The 23,568-nt window shown below is 45.9% G+C and overlaps 1 protein-coding gene across 4 annotated transcripts in view; it reads right to left on the reverse strand.

The window, feature by feature from the left end:
• Positions 1-23,568, reverse strand: part of scn5lab (sodium channel, voltage gated, type V-like, alpha b) — a 583,358-nt gene that overhangs the window by 349,015 nt on the left and 210,775 nt on the right. For all 4 annotated transcript variants that reach the window (XM_073054976.1, XM_073054978.1, XM_073054975.1 and 1 more), the window contains one exon: positions 9,116-9,258. The gene's annotated coding sequence lies outside the window, so the exon portion shown is untranslated. The remainder of the gene's footprint in view (positions 1-9,115; positions 9,259-23,568) is intronic.

The raw sequence follows: 23,568 nt of genomic DNA on the forward strand, positions 1-23,568 counted from the left end.
CTACCATTCGCTACAAAAAAGAAAATTACCTCATAAAACTCTTCTAAACTTTTCCCCTCACACTTTATGTCCATGGCCATTGTGGGAAAACAGACTCTGATTATCTACCCATCTTATTTATTTTTATAAATTTATACAGCATATGGTAAAAGGCCCCTTTGACCAATTAGCTACTAACCCATATGTCTTCGGACTGTGGGAGGAAACCAGAGCACTCGGAGGAAACACACACAGTCACAGGGAGGATATACAAACTCCTTACAGACAGCAGAGGGAATTCAACCCTGATCAGTGATTGCTGGCACTGTAAACGATCGTGCCAACCACTACGTCTCCATGGTACCCTGTCCCTTGCGGACAACAAGCCTCAGTGTATTGGTCGCACTACCTGCTTTTATTTCAGGTTTCCACTGCTTACAGCTTATCTTGTTCCCTAAATCTGGTGATCAGTTCCTGTGTGTATGTGTTGGTATTTGTCCCGCAGAAACACCCACCGATCTTAATGTCCGTCCAACCCAAGATCTGATTGGAATGTATATCTGGCGGGCAGTTGTTCACCAAGGTACAGAGGGTTAGGTGGACACAAACACAAGAGTTTCTGCAGATGCTGGAAATCCAGAGCAACGCACTAAATTTTATGTTATTATCTAGCGATACAGTACGATAACAGACCCTTCTGGTCCAACAAGCTCGCATTGCCCGAATACACCCAAGTGCGATATACCCACACTGCTGTATAACCTACTCAGTAATAAACCCAAGTTGCGACACACCTCACACTATAATGTAACCCCACATTATGTTACACTTCTACAGATTGGCATCACAGCCTGCTTGGGAAACACCAATGCCCTCGAATGGAAAATCCTGCGAACAGTAAAGGATACAGCCCAGTCTATCATGGGTAAAGCCCTTCTCACCATTGAGTACATTGACACGGAGCACTGTCACAAGCAAGCAGCATCCATCGTCAAGAACTTCCACCCTCTAGGCCATTCTCTCTTCTCGCCGCTATTATCAGGTAGAAGGTACAGGAGCCTCAGGACCTACACCACCAGGTTCAGGAACAGTTATTACCCTTCAACCATCAGGCTCTTGAACCGGAGGGGTTAACTTCCCTCAACTTCACTTGCCCCATCTCTGAACTGTTCCTACAACCTATGGACTCGCTTTCAAGGATTCTTCATCTCATGATCTTGATAATATATTGTTTATTTATTATTATTTTTCCTTTTTTATTGTATTTGCACATTTGCACAGTTTGTTGTCAATTGCACACTGGCTGAACGCCCATGTTGGTGTGGTCTTTCATTGATTCGATTATGGTTATTATTCTACTATGGATTTATTGAGCATGCCCACAAGAAAATGGATCTCAGGGCTGTATATGGTAATATATACGCACTTTGATCATAAATTTACTTTGAACTCACACTGAGTACAGCCTGAACTGCCGTATAACCCACTCAGTAATAAACACAAATTGCAATATAACTCACACTATAATATAGCCCACACTGTGGTGTAAACACACACTGCAATGTAACCCACACTAAATAATGACCGGCATTGTAATACAATGCATACTAAAGTACAAGCCACTGAAATATGATGCGCAGCAACATTTAGCCCATGCCCAAAGTACAACATTTACAGAAAACACGTTAAAATCAAATCTGCATTAAAGATCAGTCATACTAAAATCTAAAGCACACTGAAAAATAACTCATAATGAAACAGAGTACACGGAAATAGAGTCTAACTAACTTAAGATAGAAATATGAGCAATATTGATATGTAAATCACATCAAAACCGAAAGGTCTCTGAAATATAAGACACATTGAAAGGAAGTGCATCGGAATGAAACAGCCTGAAATACAGGGTTGTGTTTTTCAGATTTTACCAGCAGGTTCAGAATCAGCTTTGATATCACTAACATATGTTGTAAAGTTCATAGTTGTGCAGCAGTAATACTGTACAATTCATAAAAAATCTGTAACTCACAATAAGAAATATATGTGTATGATACATATAATATATAGTCCCTTAAGGTTGTAATAGCTGGGGGTGGTAATGGGGACTAGCTCCCACTACCTATTAAATGCTCCCAATGGTGTGCGACTCAAATAGCCTCTGACAACCAAGTCCAGCTCCTGGCCTTCACGTGTGGCTCATCTACAAAGCCCGGCAGAACCGTTTCTACTAACAGGAGAAGGGGCAAAGGTGGGTTACTGGCACCTTAAAACCAGTCGCTTCGGGCAGATTGGGGCTCGTCAGCCGTGGTTGGCAGCTTGTCTAGGAGAAGGAAAACTCTGATCTCATGCCTCCACTACCCAGCAGCTATACCCGCTCATGGGGAGGGCTTCGGGAGTAAACCCAGAGGGAAAACACCAGAGCTGCAGTCCCTAAAGCAGTCCTACGTTGAGTTCAACGCTGACTGGCAACTCCAGTGACACTGCTGGTACCAAACTGTACCGGTCTCTGCCGTTCCTCTGGGTTCATCAGCTGCGTGGAGAGGTGGAGGATGCGACATGGACAACAGCTTGCTCTCCATATCGTACTGGCCTGGCTTGCGTATCTACACAGCGAGGATGCAACATCTGTGGTTCCATGGTCAACCCTGACAGACAGAGGCCTCATATAATATATAAATATATCTATGTATAATATATAAATTATATATTGTATTTATATTACATGTAAATGAAATAGGTAGTGTAAAACGAGAGCAAAAATAGTGAGGCAGTTCACATGGAATGACTACTATTTCTCAGTGTCAATCATTTTCACGATTCCCGTACACCGATCCTGGCATGCCTCAGCCTGCCACCCTGTCACGTAGCCCTATAGGCCAAGTTTTTTCTTGTTTTCCACACCATTGTCTGTAAACTCCAGAGACTGTTGTTCGTGAAAATCAACTCTGTCTGGCTCCCACAATCATTCCACAGTCAAAGTCACGTTTCTTCCCCTTTCTGATGTTTGCTCTGAACAACAACTGAACCTCTTGACCATGTCTGCGTGCTTTTAAACATTGAATTACTGCCTGCTGATTGGCTGATTAGGTATTTGCATTAACGAGCAGGTGCCGTTCAATGTCCATTAATAAGCACTAGACCTCCTACTAATCATTGGGAAACACAGCTCATGGTCACCCTCCAGCCTGATAAACAACTATTTACCACAATGCACTGGTTTTGGTTCTAATGCCAGCTTCTTATCCAAGAACAACAGGTGACTTGATAGAAGTGTATAAGGTGTTAAGAGGCATAGATCGGGTGGATAGCCAGGGTGCCCAGGGTGGAAATGGCGAGTACAAGGACACATCATTTTAAGTTGATTGGAGGAAAGCAAAGGGAGAACGTCAGAAGTAAGTGTTCTACACAGAGAATGGTGGGCACATGGAATGTCCTGTCAGGGGTGGTGGTAGGGGCAGGGACATTAGGGGCATTTAAGAAACTCTTAGGTAGGTATATGGATGAAAGAAAAATGGAGGTCTATGTGGGAGGGAAGAGTTAAATTGATCTTAGAGTAGGTTAAAATGCTGGCACAACTTATTGGGCTAAAGGGTGGGTGCTATGCTGTAATGTTATATGTTCTAAGCTGACACTGCCCCCCTGTTCCATCCAGTTTCTATTTCATTAGCCTTTAATATGGTATTTTGTCACTTTATTAACAACATATAGTCAATGTGCACTGTATTGCCTTTATTCATCTTTACTGTTATGTCATCAACAAATTCAGTCAAACATAATCTGCTTTTCACAAATCCACACTGAATCTCGCTAATTGCTCAAACCTCTCCTTCATGAAGTGCTTCGAGAGGTTGGTCATAGTGCACATCAGCTCCAGTCTTTCACACAACCTCAACCCGCAGCAATCTGCCTATGGCTGAAACAGGTCCATCTCCTTGGCCCTACGCTCATCTCTGGAGCATCTGGACACTAAACACACCCAGGTCAGACTATTGTTTATTCAGTACGTCTCTGCCTCCAGTACTATGATTCCAAGGAAGATCTCCCTCTGCAATTGGATCCTTGTCTTCCTGACCAACAAACCTCAATCAGTAAGGATAGGCATCGTTCCCTCCATCAGGATTACCCACAACACTGGTGCCCCACCAGGCTCAGCCTCCTGCTCTACTCCCTGTGCCTGTGCACTCAATACCGTGTGGCCAGATTCTGCTCTGGGTCCATCTACAAGTCTGCCATAATGGGCCATTTCTCAAATAACATAGACCATAGAACCTAGAAATCTACAGCGCATTACAGGCCCTTCGGCCCACAATGTTGTGCTGACCATGTAACCTACTCTAGAAACTGCCTAGAATTTCCCTACCGCAAAGCCCTCTAATTTTCTAAGCTCCGTGTACCTATCTAAGAGTCTCTTAAAAGACCCTATTGTATCTGCTTCCACCACCATTGCCGGCAGTGCATTCCACGCACTCACCACTCTGTGTGTGAAAAACTTACCCCTGACACCCTGTCGGTACCTACTTCCAAGCACCTTAAAACTACGTCCCCTTGTGTTAGCCATTCCAGCCCTGGGAAAAAGCCTCTGACTATCCACACGATCAATGCCTCTCATCATCTTATACACTTATATCAGGTCATCTCTCATCATCCGCCGCTCCAGGGAGAAAAGGCCGAGTTCACTCAACCTATTCTCATAAGACATGCTCCCCAATCCAGGCAACATCCTTGTAAATCTCCTCTGCACCCTTTCTATGGTTTCCATAATGATGAGTCAAAGTGTAGGAAGGAGATAGTGAGCTTAGTGACATGGTGCCATGACAACACCCTCAATGTCAACAAAAGAGCTGGTCTTTGACTTCAGGAAGGGGGGAGGAGTGGGTGCACGTGCTCTTGTATACATCAACAATGCTGAGGCTGAGAGATTCAAGATCCTAGATTTGAACATCACCCTCTCCTAGTCCAACCACAGAGACACCACAGCCAAGAGAGCTCACCAATGCCTCTACTTCCTTAGGAGACTAAAAAAAATTCATTAGCTCCCATCAGTCATTGCCAAGTTTTATTGAGACATGAAAGAAAACATCCTCCCTGGATACATCAAACACGAGGAAATCTGCAGATGCTGGAAATTCCAGCAACACACACAAAATGCTGGTGGAACGCAGCAGGCCAGGCAGCATCTATAGGGAGAAGCACAGTCAACATTTTGGGCCGAGACCCTTCGTCAGGACTAACCGAAAGGAAAGATAGTAAGAGATTTGAAAGTAGGAGGGGGAGGGGGAAATGCAAAATGATAGGAGAAGACCGGAGGGGGTAGGGTGAAGCTAAGAGCCGGAAAGGTGATTGGCAAAAGGGATACAGAGCTGGAGAAGGGAAAGGATCATGGGACGGGAGGCCTCGGGAGAAAGAAAGGGGGAGGGGAGCACCAGAGGGAGATGGAGAACAGGCAGAGTGATGGGCAGAGAGAGAGGAAAAAAAGGAGGTGGGGGAAAAACTAAATATATCAGGGATGGGGTAAGAAGGAGAGGAGGGGCATTAACGGAAGTTAGAGAAGTCAATGTTCATGCCATCAGGTTGGAGGCTACCCAGCTGGTATATAAGGTGTTGTTCCTCCAACCTGAGTGTGGCTTCATCTTGACAGTAGAGGAGGCCATGGGTAGACATATCAGAATGGGAATGGAACGTGGAATTAAAATGTGTGGCCACTGGGAGATCCTGCTTTCTCTGGCGGACCGAGCATAGGTGTTCAGCGAAACGGTCTCCCAGTCTGCGTTGGGTCTCACCAATATATAAAAGGCCGCACCGGGAGCACCAGACACAGTATACCACACCAGCCGACTCACAGGTGAAGTGTTGCCTCACCTGGAAGGACTGTCTGGAGCCCCGAATGGTAGTGAGGGGGGAAGTGTAAGGGCAGGTGTAGCACTTGTTCCGCCTACAAGGGTAAGTGCCAGGAGGGAGATTGGTGGGAAGGGATGGGGAGGCCTCCGGGTCCAACGTATAATTCTCCGTAACTTCCGCCACCTTCAACAAGATCCCACTACTAAGCACATCTTTCCCTCCCCCCCTTTCTGCTTTCCGCAGGGATCGCTCCCTACGCGACTCCCTTGTCCATTCGTCCCCCCCATCCCTTCCCACCGATCTCCCTCCTGGCACTTATCCTTGTAAGCGGAACAAGTGCTACACCTGCCCTTACACTTTTTCCCTCACCACCATTCAGGGCCCCAGACAGTCCTTCCAGGTGAGGCGACAGTTCACCTGTGAGTCGGCTGGTGTGATATACGGCATCCGGTGTTCCCGGTGTGGCCTTTTATATATTGGTGAGACCCGACACAGACTGGGAGACCGTTTCGCTGAACACCTATGCTCTGTCCGCCAGAGAAAGCAGGATCTCCCAGTGGCCGCACATTTTAATTCCACGTCCCATTCCCATTCTGATATGTCTATCCATGGCCTCCTCTATTGTCAAGATGAAGCCACACTCAGGTTGGAGGAACAACACCTTATACACCGGCTGGGTAGCCTCCAACCTGATGGTATGAACATTGACTTCTCTAACTTCCGTTAATGCCTCTCCTCCCCTTCTTACCCCATCCCTGATATATTTAGTTTTTGTTCCCCTTCTTCTTTTCTTTTCCTCTCTCTCTGCCTGTTCTCCATCTCCCTTTGGTGCTCCCCTCCCCCTTTCTTTCTCCCTAGGCCTCCCGTCCCATGATCCTTTCCCTTCTCCAGCTCTGTATCCCTTTTGCCAATCACCTGTCTGACTCTCAGCTTCACCCCACCCCCCTCCGGTCTTCTCCTAACATTTCCCATTTCCCCCTCCCCCTCCTACTTTCAAATCTCTTACTATCTTTCCTTTCAGCTAGTCCTGATGAAGGGTCTCAGCCCGAAACGTCGACAGCGCTTCTCCCTATAGATGCTGCCTGGCCTGCTGTGTTCCACCAGCATTTTGTGTGTTCCCTGGATACATAAAGGCTTGGTATGGTAACTGCTCTGCACGTGACCACAACAAAAAAACTCGGAGAGTAATGGACACAGCTCAGCACATCTTGCAAAACAGGCTTCTCCCCCTGAGTTTTGTCCTCACTTCCTACTGCCTCAGTAAAGCAGTCAGAATAATCAAAAACCCTGCTCACCCTTCAATCAGACAGAAGATACAAAAACCTGAAATCACCTACCATCTGGGACAACTTCTACCCAGCTATTAACTACGAATAGAATAAGATGGACTCTTGGCTTCCCAGTCTGCCTTGTTATGATCTTTCATCTTATTGTTTACCTGTGCTGCACTCTCTTCTGTAGCTGTTACACTTTATTCTGCGTTGTGCTGCTGTTTTACCTTGTTCTACCTTAATGCACCGGGTAATAATCGGATCTGTATGAACAGTATGCAAGACAAGCTTTTCACTGTATCTTGGTGCATGTGACAATAATAAACCAGTTCCAATTACTGATTGTTGTTCCTGAAAATTTATTCAACACCGGTTTTAAAATTCCTCAGCCTGGAATTACTAAAAAAAATACGCTCTTGTATTCTTCTCGTACCAGGAATATCACATTTGCCATTTTCCAACCCTCTGGCACCTCCACTGCTTCTGGAGGATTATGGCTATCTCCCTGAAAATTCCCTAAAAGTCCCTGGAAGGTAGAATTTGCCGTCATCACCATACAGTGTATTTAGTTCTGAACTTAGAACAGTACAGCACAGTAAAACACCCTTTGGGCCATCATGCCAAATTAAAACAATCCCACCTGCCTCCTCTTAGCTGACACTCAGTGGCCACTTTATTAGGTACACCTGTTAACCTGCTCATTCATGCAAATATCTAAACAGCCAATCATGTGGCAGCAACTCAATGCATAAAAACATGCAAACAAGATCAAGAGGTTCAGTTGTTGTTCAGACCAAGTATCAGAATGGGGGAAAGAAATGTGATCTAAGTGACTTTGTGGAATGATTGTTGGTGCCAGACAGGGTGGATTGAGTAGCTGAGAATCTCCAGGGATTTTCACACACGCCAGTGTCTAGAGTTTACAGGGAATGGTGCAAGAAACAAAGCAGTATCCAACGAGTGACAGTTCTGTGGGCAAAAATGCCTTTGTTAATTGGAGAGGTTGGAGGAGAATGGCCAAGCTGACAGGAAGGCAACAGTAACTCAAACAACCAAGAGGTGTGCAGAAGAGCATTTCTGAATGCACAACGTGTCAAACCTGGAAGTGGATGGGTTACAGGAGCAGAAGACCATGAACATACACTCAGTGGCCACTCAGATACAGGAGGTACCTCATAAAGTGGCCATGGGATGTATATTCCTCCATGCCCGTGTATCCAATAAAAGCCTCGTACACAACCCTCAGCTGATTGTGGTCAGACTTCTGGCTAGTTATCCCAGCCTCCCATCTCCCATGAGTTGTGAATACAAGTCAATCTGTTCCTGTGTTTTTATTATTGTTAATAATCCCTTCTGTATAACCTTAGAATTATATTCTGTCAAATCTCTTATGAATCATAGTAGATAGAACAATACAACACAGGAACAGGCCAATGCGTCCAGTATATATATCTCCAGCATATCTCTGCTATCAGCTTCCAATATCTCCACCATCTCTGCTGCTACGGATATTTTAACACAGCTACAGAGCACTCCGGGTGGCGGGCTGGAGATACGGCTCTACCAAAGGCGGTGTAAGGCGCTCTTTCCCTCCGATAGCCTGCAGGTCACCCTTGGGCGAGGTGTAGCACCTGCTCAGCGCCCCAGTCAGGGTGACGTGAAGCCATGGGAGCAGGTGGTGGATGGCCGTGTGAGTAGCTGGTGCACATCACAAGTCCTGGTGATGTGACAGGCTCTGAAGAGTATTTATAATGGCTGGGGGTCACGCATTTTGTAACGAAACTGCCCAGAACAAGGCAATGGTAAACCACTTCTATAGAAAAAATTGCCAGGAACAATCATGGTTATGGATAGACCATGATGACCCACACCAGAACACTCAATTAGTATTGTAGCCCTACGAGCTTTGTCTTCAGTGGCTCCCAGTTTACCTTCAACTACCTGCATACTACTTCCATGATGGAAAGAGATTTTAGGGTTTTCCAAGGCAAACTTTCTAATGAACCTTGAACAAAGTGCTAAATACTTACCGCCTGATGCTTCTACGAGCCACAGTGTCTCAGAGACACAAATCGCACCCCATTCCGGCACAGTACCAATCTCCCACTCGGGCCAAACTCTCCACTTGGGTACTTGGTTTTGCACTCAGATGAAAGACATGCGATCACTCACGCTGGAAAATAACAAAATTAAATCTAACACACCATGGAATAAATAGACTGGAATATAAAACTTACTGAAGTCTAACCAGACATAAATAGAATCTCCACTAATGATTGACACACGCTGGAAATACAATATAACTATTACCACAATAAAATCCACGAAGAAATATAACCCTCTCTGATGTATAACACACATTAGAATATAATACACACTGGAATCTGACACACAATGAAATATAACAATGCTACGGACGTTCCAAGCCCGGCTGTGAAAGGAGGAGGGTTGGGATGGCCTTAAGAAGATTTCAAGATGGTGGAAATCTAAAGAAACACATAAAGAATTGTGGAGGAACTCAGGAAGCCAGGCAGCATATATGGAAGGGAATAAACTAAACAGGTGACGTTTTGGGCTGAGACCCTTCTTCAGGACTGGAAAGGAAGGGGAAAAGATGCAAGAACAAAAAGGTGGGGGGGGGGGAAGGGAAGGAGGACAGCTGGAAGGTGATCAGTGAAGCCAGGTGGGTGGGGAAGGTAAAGGGCTGGAGATGAAGGAATCTGACAGGAGAGGAGAGTGGACGCAAGAGGAGGAGGCGGCATCGGGAGGAGGTGATGCGAGGAGAGGTAAAACGCCAAAGTGGGGGGACAGAAGAAGTGAGAAGGGGGGAGAGAATTTATTTTACCAGGAGAAATGGATGTTCATGCCATCAGGGTGGAGGCTACCTAGATGGAATATGGGTGTTGCTAGCAACTCCATCCCATAAGAACCCAGAGCTACAGAAACAGCAACAGAAGATCCGAGGATCTCATCCCAGAGAGAGGAAGGATACACCAAGAAGATGGGCTACACCTGGGAAAACTTGAAAGACTGACTCAAGTCAGAGGACTCTGGCAAGCTGCTTTTGGCGGCCTGTGCCACAGCAGAGCCAACGGGCTTAAAATAAGAAGAAAGAATATAAAGCACACAGATATTCAGAGGAATATATTCCACTGTTATTTAACCAACACAGAAATATAACCCACACTGGAATATAACACACACAGATATTAAACTTATGAACATAAAGGAGGATGAGAGGTGACTTAATAGAGGTGTACATAATGATAAGTGCCTTCGAACAAGTGGATAACTAAAGACTTCTCCGCAGGGCAGAAATGGCTAATTCAAGGGGACAAAAACATAGGGGGAATGTCAGGAGGAATTTTTTTTGCAGAGAGTGTCTGGAACACATTGTCAGTGGTAGAGGCAGATACATTAGGGACATGCAAAAACACTTACATAGGCACATGGATGATAGAAAAATAGAGAGTTATGTAGGCGGGAATGGTTAGATTGATTTTACAGATTAAAAGGACGGCACAACATTGTGGGCCAAAGGGCCTGTACTGTGATGTAATGTTCTATGTTTTATGAAATATAACACACTGATATTCAGTAGAATATAAACATCCAGATATTTAACCCACATTGGAAAATAACACACACAGATATCTATCCACACTGGAATATAACACACACAGATATTTAACCCACACAGATATCTATCCACACTGGAATATAACACAGATATTTAACCCACACAGATATCTACCCACACTGGAGTATAACACACACAGATATCTACCCACACTGGAATATAACACACACAGATATCTACCCACACTGGAATATAACACACACAGATATTTAACCCACACAGATATCTATCCACACTGGAATATAACACACACAGATATTTAACCCACACAGATATCTATCCACACTGGAATATAACACACACAGATATTTAACCCACACAGATATCTATCCACACTGGAATATAACACACACAGATATTTAACCCACACAGATATCTACCCACACTGGAATATAACACGCACAGATATTTAACCCACACAGATATCTACCCACACTGGAATATAACACACACAGATATTTAACCCACACAGATATCTACCCACACTGGAATATAACACACACAGATATTTAACCCACACAGATATCTACCCACACTGGAATATAACACACACAGATATTTAACCCACACAGATATCTACCCACACTGGAATATAACACACACAGATATTTAACCCACACAGATATCTACCCACACTGGAATATAACACACACAGATATCTACCCACACTGGAATATAACACACACAGATATTTAACCCACACAGATATCTACCCACACTGGAATATAACACACACAGATATTTAACCCACACAGATATCTACCCACACTGGAATATAACACACACAGATATTTAACCCACACAGATATCTACCCACACTGGAATATAACACACACAGATATTTAACCCACACAGATATCTACCCACACTGGAATATAACACACACAGATATTTAACCCACACAGATATCTACCCACACTGGAATATAACACACACAGATATTTAACCCACACAGATATCTACCCACACTGGAATATAACACACACAGATATCTACCCACACTGGAATATAACACACACAGATATTTAACCCACACAGATATCTACCCACACTGGAATATAACACACACAGATATTTAACCCACACAGATATCTACCCACACTGGAATATAACACACACAGATATTTAACCCACACAGATATCTACCCACACTGGAATATAACACACACAGATATTTAACCCACACAGATATCTACCCACACTGGAATATAACACACACAGATATCTACCCACACTGGAATATAACACACACAGATATTTAACCCACACAGATATCTATCCACACTGGAATATAACACACACATATATCTATTCGCACTGGAATATAACACATATTTAAACACAACCTACAGTAAAGTTAGATTTTCATAGCTATGTAATCTACACTAAAGTATAATGTGTAATGAAGTATTAGTCACACTGTAACGTAACAGAGTGAACAGACGCACACTGTAATATTAGTCACATTGTAATATAATCCACACTGCAATATAAACAACTCTGAAATAGATCTCACATGTTAAAATGCAAAATACATTGAACATAAGCCACATGGAAATATATATCATATGTTGAGCTACCATCTACACCGAAATATAGAAACGACACTGAAATGTAACTAGGGCTCAGAGCTTTCATTGCTTAACCAAACACGTCTAAAGGTCTGCATGAAAAGTAGTTTTTTCTTTATTCTGTTAAAGCTTTGGAGCCAACCTAGTATGGTCAAAGTCACTAACACTAACCGTACACCTCCGGAATGCGAGAGGAAACCGGAGCACCCGGAGGAAACCCACACGGTCATGAGAAGAACGTAGAAACTCCTTACAGACAGTGGTGGGAATCGAACCTTAATTGGTGATTGCTGGCTCTGTAAACTGAAGGGCTAGTCACTGCACTACTGTGCTGCCGTTACGTTAGGCCTGTCATTGTGAAGCCCCTCTGGACCTTCTCCAGGGCCAACACATCCTTCCTGAGATCTGGGCCCCAAAACTCACAGGGATCAGCAGGACAGGAATCAACAACTCTTGTCTTTTCTACTCACTGCCTCAGGAAAACAGCCAGACAGACGAAAACCACACCCACCCCAGGTAGTCTCTCTTCTCTTCTCTCCTCTCCCATTGGGCAGAAAGTACAGCAGTCTGAACTTACACTCTTCCTGTGCTGTGCTGTACTGTTCTACCTTCTCATCCTGTCATTCCAACTATAGAATCCACACCAAATTTCAGACTTTTATCCATCACATGTACATTGAAGCATACGGTGAAATGTGCTGTTTGTGTGACAACCAACACACCCAGGGATGTATTGGGGGCAGTCTGCAAGAGTTGCCACACATTCCGACACCAGTGCAGCATACCCACCATGCTCAGCAAAACCTGACCTCTAACTCCCCTCTCCGTCCCCAGAACCATCCCCACAAACCTTAAAATCTAAAACAAAACAACTGAGTCCAAACCAGAACAAGCTAACTGGCTGAAGGCTTCTTGTCTCTGCAATTCCTTTTCACTTAGATTCTAACCGTTCTAGACACAGTTAAGATGGCATGGTCAGTTGAACATCACTGACAATTCATCGCTTTGCATGATTTGTCTCTGAGAAGCGTCACCTCGTTGTGGTGGAGAGGCTTGAGAGTTCCTGAGATCTTGAGAGTGATGCTGTCTGGAGATTAGCCCCCTGGCACTTAACTCTTGGTAGGGTGGCTCATGGTAGCAAGAGCAAGGGAGAGGTCCCAGACAAAGAGCGATCCAACCAAGGCCTCAGTGGTGGGAGCTGGCAGAAGATGATAACACATCGCAAAGGCAGTGAAGGATCCCCAGCTGTCTTGCACTCCGTGCCACTGGACCCTGACCCTAATCGGTCAAGGACCGTGTGGTGGCTACCTGTGCATCAGCCTCCCCTCATTAAACAGTCAGAAACAGGCATCCTCCATGAATGGAATCCACCCTAACATCCCAGATTAAGTCCCATAACAATCAGCAAGAGGTAAAGGGGGCAGGATTGTGCTCTCTACAGCCACCAACAGATAACTGCCATCGTACTCAGTTCGCACTACTATCAGCTGTCCATCAGAACCCATCGTATTCAGTTCCCATAATAAACACAAGCAGCTGCGTCCCTAATGAGAAGTTTCAGCTCATTTCACACTGCGTGTCCTGACAGTATAATGAGGGATATTAAGAAGAAGCATTTTTGCAATGCCTTCGGTCATCTGCACAAGTCCCACTGCACTTCACAGCCAATGGAGCAACTGGCAAAGGGTAATTGGTGCATTATGGTCACGTGTACTGAGATACAGTGAAAAACCTGTACAAAAATTTCCATACAGACCATTTCAAAGCATATCAAGATACTTAGTAGAAGGGAAGAGCAACAACAGTTCAAAGTAAATTTTATTATCAAAGTATTTATATGTCACCAGATACAACCCTGAGATTCTTTCTCCTGTGGCAATACTTAGCAAATCTATAGAATAGTAACTGTAAACAGGATAAATGAAAGATCAGCTCGAGTGCAAAAGGGAACAAAATGTGCAAATGCAAATAGACATAAATAGCAAAAAATAATGAGATCATGAAATAACAAAATAAAGAGTCCTTCAAGTGAGATCATTGGTTGTGGGAACATCTCAACAAATGAATGTAGTTATCCCCTTTTGTCCAAGAGCTTGATGGTTGAGGGGTAGTAACTGTTCTTGAACCTGGTGGTGCGAGTCCTGAGGCTCTTGTACCTTCTACCTGATGGCAGCAGTGAGGAAAGAGCGTGGCCTGGGTGGCGAGGATCTCTGATGATGGACGTTGCTTTTCTACGACAATGTTTCCTGTAGATGTGCTCAATGGTGGGGAGGGCTTTTCCCCATGATGTACTGGGCTGAATCCACTACCTTTCGTCGGATTTTCCACTCAAAGGCATTGGTGTTCTCATACAAGGCTGCAATGCAGCCTGTCAGCACACTTTCCACCATATGTCTATAGAAGTTTGTCAAGGAAGAAAATAGTGTTACGGTTACAGTTATAGAGCAAATCCAGAGCTAGAAGTCGCTGGTCTTCCATTCCTTTGGGTTTATCGGATGCGTGGAGAGGGGTGCTTGCTACATAGGCAACAGTTTGTTCTCCATGTTGTACTGGCCAGGCTTACGTATCTAGACAACCAGAATCCAGGATGCAGGACGCAGCCAGGTCAATCCTGTCCGACGGAGGCCTCAACTCAACAGAGAGAGTACGGTGCAGGTAGACAAGGCCACAATGTGGGTAGATTGTGAGGGCAAGAGTTCTTATTTATTATACAAGAGCCACAGAGTCAGAGCACAGAGGCCCTTCAACTCATCTAGTCAATGCTGAACTATTATGCTGCCTAGTCCTATCGACCTGTACCTGGACCATAACCCCCCCCCCAGGCCCCTCCCATCCATGTACCTATCCAAATTTCTCTTAAAAGTTGAAATCGAACCTGCATCCACCACTTCCACTGGCAGCTCATTCCACACCCTCACCACCCTCTGGATGAAGAAGATTCTCCTCAAGGCATCTTACAACAGTGGGATAGAAACTGTCCTTGAGCCTGGTGGTGCATTTTTCAATCGTTTGTACCAACTACCCAATGGGAATGAAGAACAGGAGAGAAGGTCAGGGCTGGGACCGATCTTTGAATGTGTTGGCTGCTTTCCTGAAGCAGAGGGAAGTGTGGACAGAGTCCGTAAGATACAGGAGCAGAATCAGGCCATTTGACCCATCAGGTCTGCTCCACCATTTCATCATGGCTGATCCAATTTTCCTCTCAGTCCCGATTTCCTCCCTTCTTCCCGTAAACTTTCACACCCTGACTTATCCAGAACCCATCAACCTCCACCTCAAATACACCCAGTGACCTGGCCTCCACAGCCATCTATGGCAATGAATTCCACAGATTCACCACCATCTAGCTAAAGAGATTCCTCCCCACCTCCGTTCTAAACATTTAACATTCAATAGGCTTCTAAATCACAGTAAGTACAAGCCCAGAGCCTTCAAATGCCCTTTGCTCTTCATGGAGCATTGCAGAAACATTTTCCTGACTGTTGGGTCTCACTGTAGATCTCATCTGCCCAGTCCACTAGAGCTGACGCACATTCACCTATCTTACTGGGGTACGAGGCCACCAGCTACTCTCACCTGGCAAAACAATGTGCTGGGGTGTGACCGCTGTCGCTGCGAACAGCCACAAGTGAGAGCTGAGTGTCATTTAAATTAAACAGATTGAATCTTTGTTGAAACTACAGGGGCAGGAATTTCAGAAGAATGTGTTAAGCATTCGGATTTCATACCTCAGAGGTCAGAATGTGCTTTGACAATCCAAAAACATTCTGCCATTAAATTTGCTTATGTCAACTTCTCCAGAGTTCACTGGTGCATCTTGCTGTTAAGACATGACTGCTTTGGTAAAGTTTGGTTTATCTGACAGTCTAAAGCTCATGGTACAGAAATACTTTCTTCCCGTACGCCATCAGATTTCTGAACCGTCTGTGAACGCATGCACACCACCTCGTTATTCCTTTGCTTTGCACAATATACTTGAAATTCCGACTGGTTTATTATTAACGAGAGATGAGCCTTATTTGCCACATGTACATACAGTGAAATGCGTCACTTGCGTCAAATCAGCGAGGAGCATGCGGAGCAGCAAATGTCACCAAGCTTCCAGTGGCAAAGTAGCATGCCCACAACTCACTAACCCTCACCATACAGCTCTGGACCGTGGGAGGAAACCCACGCGGTCACGGGGAGAACGTACAAACTCCTTACAGGCAGATGTACTGAGATAGAGTGAAAAGCTTGTCTTGCAGACCATTGAAGTAGAAAAAGGTAGGACAATAACAATGCAGAATAAATCATCAAAAGAACACTCTTAGCAATTCTAAATGGGGAGAAAGAGAATTTAGACTGAAAAGCGTAAAATGATAATAGACATAATGAGTGGATCTATAAGGAGATGCTCACGGTGAGTTGGCAGTAATTTTAAGTCTTTGCACCTTACCTATGCCACAAACGAGCAAATTTCACATCATATATGTCAGGGATAATAAATCTGATTTTGAATACATCTTTCACCTCATTAGGACAGAGCCTGTTTGAGGAGAGGGGGAGCAGAGTTTAAGATTTGCATTACTCCTTAATAAGAACGAGCTTCCTGATGTTGTTCCCATGTAATCTTGTGATGGTGTTGGGCTCACTGTCCGCAAATTCAAAAGAAGGCGTTAAGCCCGATCCGATACAGATCCCTGTCTAGTCTCTGTGGTGAGGTCCATCTGCTTCAGTGGTGCTCCCCCTCCCCCACCAAGGAGGAGACACTAACAAATTAGTTTAAACACAGTTTTATTTTATTTTTATTGATTACATTAAATCTGAACAAATAGTTAACATACATTTAAAACTCAAAGGATTTCACATTTATAAAAGATTTCCAAATTCCAAAGGATTTGTAAATGAGTTGCAGACGATCGAGTCCTCCGTCACAGAAGCTGAAGTTTGAGGAATGAAATCTAGTTCTTCTTTCTGCCCACCCCATCCTTCTGTTGTTCTCCTTGTCATTCCTAACAACCCCCAATGCTTTCACACATTTATACTGTTTTGCTACTCGTTGACATTATTTGCATGTGATGTTTTCCAGATGCTTTTGCTCGGGCAAAGTAATTCACACAGATAGACTAAAACAGGCGATTCCCAAACTGGGGTCCACGGACCCCTTGCTTAACAGTATTGCTCCATGGCATAAAAAAAAGTTTGGAATGAGAATTCCTGGTCAAAAAGCTTCTGGGAACAGAGATCTCATTCACCCATAGAGTAATGCTGTGAGGGCTAACTGAGCACACGAATATCCCAACCATTAATAGATCAAACTATGCCTCTGACCATGTGTTAACTGACATAACTCTTTTGTTTTGCATTTGGCTAATGCAGACAAGGAGTCTCCTGGTCACTTCACTTTGCAAACCATCTCTCTTGAGCAGCCATCCCCTTGCTGTGAGACAGCACCCTGTGCTCTGTAAACAATGCTATTTGCAAAGTTGTGTTTTTAACTGCAAGCTGATTGCTGCTTCCGACTTACACTAAGAACTGAAGACTGGTTCGTGTTTACAATAAGAAGCTGAGCAAGAACTATTGATTGGAAGTTTAACTTTGTCAAAAATAACTTTGACCCTCTGGAAATATCATGCTGCTGTGCTAGAAAGCTGAGATCAGCAATAAGCCTCTCGGCCTGGAAGGAGAATGTCTATCACAGACGAGTTTCAACCTTAAGACCATATCTCCAATACGAACAACAACACTCATAACCATAGAACAGAACAGAACAGCACAGGAACAGGCCCTTTAGCCCATGATGTTGTACCAAACTAATTAAACTGATAATTGTTATGGTTTTGGTATTAGTTTATTATTGTCACATGGATCAAAATGTAGTAAAAAGCTTGTCTTGCATACCGTTCATACAATATATATGTATTAAGTGAATACGTACACAATTCTGGAAGAACTCAGCAGGTCAGACAGCATCCATGAGAAAAGAGTAGCCAACATTTCCTGATGAAGGGTCTCGGCCCAAAAAGTTGGCTACTTTTTTCTCACGGATGCTGCCTGACCTGCTGAGTTCTTCAAGCGTTGTGTACGTATTCTTTGATCCACAGCATCTGCAGTTGTATTTTTGTGATATGTATTAAGTGCTCAGCTAAACTAGTTCTCTCTGTCTCCAATCCTAATTCAATTCAATCTGAACTGAACCTGTGTCTATCACTTCAGCTGGCAGCTCGTCCCACACTTGCACCAGACTCTGAGTGAAGAGGCTGCGCTCCTTACAAAGATCTTGACAGGATCACACTCAAGTGAAGACAAAGCAGATGCCTAGTAACATTGTCCTTTAACCCCGCTCACCAGTCTCTGTGGCCCTGGCTGAAACTACCTCTCACACCCCAACACTCTGGTTCCATCACAGCCCTGCGCCACTTCCAGAGGGAGCATTCTTGTGACAGTGATGGTTCAGATATGGAATGCCACAGACAGCCGGCTGAGCGAGTTCTGATGGGGACGTCCCCCTGAGACACTCTCAGACAATCATAAACACAAGGATGCTGGGGATCTTGAACAAAATGCTGGGGAACTCAGCATCTACAGAGGGGAATGAACATTCCATATTTTGGGCCGTGACCCTTCATCAGATCTGGAAATGAAGGGAGCAGAAGCCAGAATAAAAAGGTGGGATAGGGGGAGATGATTATAAGCTGGTAGGTTATAGATGAAACCAGCTGAGGAGGAAGGTGGGTGGATGGACGAGGGGGGAATGAAGTGAAAAAGTGGGAGGTGATAGGTGGAAGAGGTAAAGGACGGATGAAGGGTCTCATCCTGAAACATTGACTGTTTATTCCCTTCCATAGATGCTGCCTGACTTGCTGAGTTTCCTCTTCAGAAATTCCTCCACACTTCCATACTAAATGAATATCCCTCTATTCTGAGGCTGTGTCCTTGAATCTTACACAAGGAAACATCCTCTCCACATCCACTCCATCGAAGCTTTTCAACATTCAATAGGATTTAATGAGATCACCCCTCATGCTTCTGAATTCCAATGAGTACAGGTCCAGAGCCATCAAACACTCCTCATATGATAATCCCTTCAATCCTGGACTCAATTTCGTGAACCTCCATTGAACCCTCTCCAATGTCAGCACATCCTTTCTGGGATAAGGGGCCCAAAGCTGCTCACAATACTCCAAGTGAGGCCTCACCAGTGCTTTATAAAGTTTCAACATTACATCCTTGCTTTTATATTCTAGTCCTCTTGAAATGAATGCTAACATCACTATTGCTTTCCTCACCATTGACTCAACCTGCAAATTAACCTTTAGGGAATCCTGCACGAGGACTCCCAAGTCTCTTTGCATGACCATGCACTTCCTGACACTGCATTCCATCTGCCACTTCTTTGTCCATTCTCCTAATCTGTCTAAGCCCTTCTGTAGACACTCTGCTTCTTCAAAACTACCTGCCACTCCACCTATCTTCATATCATCTACAAACTTAGCCACAAAGCTATCAATTCTATCATCCAAATCATTGACATCTATCATAAAAGTAAGTGGTCCCAACCATGTCTAATTGCTCCCCCACCCAACCTCCTCTGCTTTTCAATTCCCCATTCTGGTTTCGCTCGCAACCCTTCTCTTCCTCTCCCCTGCCTATCACCTCCCCTTGGTCTCCTCCTTTCCTCCCTGCTCCTCTCCTATCAGATCCCTTCTTCTTCAGACCTTCACCTCTTCCACCTCTGTTCCCCCCCACCCCGTCTTACTTCATCCCCCCGTTTGTACTCCTTCCCCTCCCCCACCTTCTTATTCTGGCTTCTTCCCCCATCCTTCCAGGTCCTGGCAGGGGAATGGGACCTGAGGTCTCTATTCAGATGTTGACTGTTTTCGGGTTTTGGATTTATTTCAGATTTCAATTGTCTTTGACTGACAAGGAAAGAGATTTGAGCACAGTCAACATGCAACATACACCACAGACATCAACACAGCCAGTTGGATGTGGATAAATCATCTTAAGGGAAGTCAGGGGAACGTGAGTTGGACAAGTTGTGGTGACATTATGCCAAGCAACTCCTGAGTGAGAGCACCATTGTGCATGACAATTGAAGAAGAGGTCAAATGCCTCACTCAGGAAGGAACATAGAAAGTACAGCACAGGAACAAACCTTCCTGCCCATGATACTGTGCCAAGCTAATTAGGCTAATCCCATCTGTCTGCACATGGTCCATATCCCATCACTCCCTGCGTATCCATGTGTCCTTCTAAGAGACTCTTAATGCCGTAGTTATATTTGTCTCCTAATACCAGTGTACTGGAGGAGCCCAACATGAACAGTATCTCCAACACAATAAAGCAACACCAATTCCGGTGGATAGGTCATGTCATCCAGATGATGAACTCACGTCTACCCAAACAGATCCTTTACTCCCAGTTGGAGGAAGGTCAGCGAGCCCCCGGTGGGGAAACGAGACGCTACAAAGATGATATCAACATTAGCCTGAAGAAATTCAACATGACATCGAAAAACTGGGAAGACATTGCAGTCAACAGATTCAGCTGGATGAAAACTGTTCAAGAGGGAAATGCGCTACGTGAGAGGGATCTCCGCAATGCCACAGAGAACGATCACGGCTACGAAAGGAGAGACTGAACAACCAATAAACCCGACAAGTAACCACAGTCACTACTCACTCGTGTCCACACTGCACCAGAATATGTGGATCCCGGATCAGCCTCTGACCACAGTCACCACTCACTCGTGTCCACACCGCACCAGAATATGTGGATCCCGGATCAGCCTCTCACCACAGTCACCACTCACTCGTGTCCGCACCGCACCAGAATATGTGGATCCCGGATCAGCCTCTGACCACAGTCACCACTCACTCGTGTCCACACCGCACCAGAATATGTGGATCCCGGATCAGCCTCTCACCACAGTCACCACTCACTCGTGTCCGCACCGCACCAGAATATGTGGATCCCGGATCAGCCTCTCACCACAGTCACCACTCACTCGTGTCCGCACTGCACCAGAATATGTGGATCCCGGATCAGCCTCTCACCACAGTCACCACTCACTCGTGTCCACACCGCACCAGAATATGTGGATCCCGGATCAGCCTCTGACCAGTCACCACTCACTCGTGTCCACACCGCACCAGAATATGTGGATCCCGGATCAGCCTCTCACCACAGTCACCACTCACTCGTGTCCACACCGCACCAGAATATGTGGATCCCGGATCAGCCTCTCACCACAGTCACCACTCACTCGTGTCCACACCGCACCAGAATATGTGGATCCCGGATCAGCCTCTCACCACAGTCACCACTCACTCGTGTCCACACCGCACCAGAATATGTGGATCCCGGATCAGCCTCTCACCACAGTCACCACTCATTCGTGTCCACACTGCACCAGAATATGTGGATCCCGGATCAGCCTCTCACCACAGTCACCACTCACTCGTGTCCACACCGCACCAGAATATGTGGATCCCGGATCAGCCTCTGACCACAGTCACCACTCACTCGTGTCCACACCGCACCAGAATATGTGGATCCCGGATCAGCCTCTGACCACAGTCACCACTCACTCGTGTCCACACCGCACCAGAATATGTGGATCCCGGATCAGCCTCTGACCACAGTCACCACTCACTGGTGTCCACACCGCACCAGAATATGTGGATCCCGGATCAGCCTCTCACCACAGTCACCACTCACTCGTGTCCACACCGCACCAGAATATGTGGATCCCGGATCAGCCTCTGACCACAGTCACCACTCACTCGTGTCCACACCGCACCAGAATATGTGGATCCCGGATCAGCCTCTCACCACAGTCACCACTCACTCGTGTCCACACCGCACCAGAATATGTGGATCCCGGATCAGCCTCTCACCACAGTCACCACTCACTCGTGTCCACACCGCACCAGAATATGTGGATCCCGGATCAGCCTCTACAGCCACAGTCACCACTCACTCGTGTCCACACCGCACCAGAATATGTGGATCCCGGATCAGCCTCTGACCACAGTCACCACTCACTCGTGTCCGCACTGCACCAGAATATGTGGATCCCGGATCAGCCTCTCACCACAGTCACCACTCACTCGTGTCCACACCGCACCAGAATATGTGGATCCCGGATCAGCCTCTGACCACAGTCACCACTCACTCGTGTCCACACCGCACCAGAATATGTGGATCCCGGATCAGCCTCTCACCACAGTCACCACTCACTCGTGTCCACACCGCACCAGAATATGTGGATCCCGGATCAGCCTCTCACCACAGTCACCACTCACTCGTGTCCACACCGCACCAGAATATGTGTATCCCGGATCAGCCTCTCACCACAGTCACCACTCACTCGTGTCCACACTGCACCAGAATATGTGGATCCCGGATCAGCCTCTCACCACAGTCACCACTCACTCGTGTCCACACCGCACCAGAATATGTGGATCCCGGATCAGCCTCTGACCAGTCACCACTCACTCGTGTCCACACCGCACCAGAATATGTGGATCCCGGATCAGCCTCTCACCACAGTCACCACTCACTCGTGTCCACACCGCACCAGAATATGTGGATCCCGGATCAGCCTCTCACCACAGTCACCACTCACTCGTGTCCACACTGCACCAGAATATGTGGATCCCGGATCAGCCTCTCACCACAGTCACCACTCACTCGTGTCCACACTGCACCAGAATATGTGGATCCCGGATCAGCCTCTCACCACAGTCACCACTCACTCGTGTCCACACCGCACCAGAATATGTGGATCCCGGATCAGCCTCTGACCACAGTCACCACTCACTCGTGTCCACACCGCACCAGAATATGTGGATCCCGGATCAGCCTCTGACCACAGTCACCACTCACTCGTGTCCACACCGCACCAGAATATGTGGATCCCGGATCAGCCTCTGACCACAGTCACCACTCACTGGTGTCCACACCGCACCAGAATATGTGGATCCCGGATCAGCCTCTCACCACAGTCACCACTCACTCGTGTCCACACCGCACCAGAATATGTGGATCCCGGATCAGCCTCTGACCACAGTCACCACTCACTCGTGTCCACACCGCACCAGAATATGTGGATCCCGGATCAGCCTCTGACCACAGTCACCACTCACTCGTGTCCACACCGCACCAGAATATGTGGATCCCGGATCAGCCTCTGACCACAGTCACCACTCACTGGTGTCCACACTGCACCAGAATATGTGGATCCCGGATCAGCCTCTGACCACAGTCACCACTCACTGGTGTC

This window comes from Hemitrygon akajei, chromosome 8 (genome assembly GCF_048418815.1).
Source record: "Hemitrygon akajei chromosome 8, sHemAka1.3, whole genome shotgun sequence".
Taxonomy (NCBI): domain Eukaryota; kingdom Metazoa; phylum Chordata; class Chondrichthyes; order Myliobatiformes; family Dasyatidae; genus Hemitrygon; species Hemitrygon akajei.